The following is a 1,867-nucleotide window of genomic DNA, read 5'->3' on the forward strand; positions in this document are numbered from 1 at the left end:
ACGTTATACGCTTCTAAAATAATATATCAGTCAGGTATACGTAAAATACATTTTTTCAAAGTGAACAGATTCGGACATGGTTTAATGTGACACCATGATTTCTATTCAAAAAGATCGATAAAATTCTGTACATAAAAGATGAATGAAATTTTTACTTAACTTATGCATCTTTATAATATTTGTTACGTGTTCTGTAGTAAATAAAAATTTGACCGATTTTTTTAGTAGTAAATGTATTTAGTTAATTGGGAATATTAAATATAGTTTTACCGATTACGAACTATATAATATATTGTATAAAAGTGATAATACGTAATTAGCATCATCAGGGATAAATAATAGTTGGTTATTAAAGTGGTACTGCTTTTTTTCTAAGTGCACCAAAATAATAAAAGGGTAAGGCCAATAAATTTCAATTTAATAAACACTGATAATTTTCATATTTATTCAATTTGATTTATTTTAAACAAGTATTATACATTTTGCTATTAGTTAAAAACAAAAAAATAACTAGAGCTCGTATTAATAGAGTTTTCTTTATTGTATGTTTAATTATATTCGCGTTTATGTATATTATAGTACACAGTAGCCAAAGAAAGGGCTTTTTGCATCAACTAAAAAAATAAATCTTAATGAGTATATTTAATGTTATAATTTAATTATTCTACAATTTAGTCAGTTATTATGACAAGAGACTATGATCCAATATTGAATATATAAATTGTATGAAAAGCTTTGTATTTTAATTATATAATTAAGAAAAGAAATTATAAAATTATCTTTTTTGCTTAGAATTAGACTACTAGCAATATTAGGCAAACAAACGTTTTTTTCACTTACCCCAGAAAAAGTTATATGAGATGAAACAAAAAAATCTCCAATTGATAGTTCGCATGATCTCATATTTCTTAATATTACGAATAACAGTAACTTTTGAAGTTTTATGGAAAGATTATAGAAAGGAACTTGACATCTGCAACAAAATCATTTTAGTTGTTTCATTTTTTGGATCACACACAATTTATTATTTAATTATCTTTTTTTAATTATAGAAGAATAATTATATTTACAGTTGTTCTGTTTTTTTATTTGAGGTTCATGCAAAGCAAACAAAAAAAAACATTTAGTAAAACTCAACAATTCTTACAATTCATCGAAAACTACTGTATTATGATCTATAAGCTTTTGACCTACATAAAAATTAAAATATCCTGAAATTATGGAATTGGTTATATAGCAGCATCTCTCGATTATTTTACTTGTGTTATTGATTTTCTTAGATAATTGAAACATCTGAAAATAAACTAAATGATTAAAAGTTTTTTTAGAAATTGCAATAATTTAATCATTGTAACCAAATAATTATATATTTTTAATGGATTATGTGGCAACTAAAAAAAATAGATCTCTTAATACGTAATGTCGATTAATTAGTTCATGTTATTTAGAAAAAGTAAATGATTAAGATCAAACTCTCTCAGAATTAAAAGTTTATAGAAGATTGTTTCAGTATATTCAAAATATAATTTATTTCTATCTTTCATGTTGAAAAAACTTAACAAGATTTGAATAAACAAGAGCATAGGTAGACACCACAACAACACCACATGTATACTCAAAATTATTCTACCAAATTAATGAGAAGATTGTTTAGTTTCTAAATATTTAACTAATTTCAAATAAATTACTTACAGAAATAAAACCAAGAGTTACGAGAATCATCAAAAGGATCATTAAAGTAAGGTAACCAATTTTTAAATAATTGTTAGTCAAGTCAACTAATCTTAAACAGGAAAAAATCAACAAATTACTATAAATAATAAAAATACTAAAAGATATATATTAAATCTTGTAGGTATATTTTTAG

Source organism: Polistes fuscatus, unplaced genomic scaffold, assembly GCF_010416935.1.
Source record: "Polistes fuscatus isolate 324 unplaced genomic scaffold, CU_Pfus_HIC Scaffold13, whole genome shotgun sequence".
In the NCBI taxonomy this organism is placed as follows: domain Eukaryota; kingdom Metazoa; phylum Arthropoda; class Insecta; order Hymenoptera; family Vespidae; genus Polistes; species Polistes fuscatus.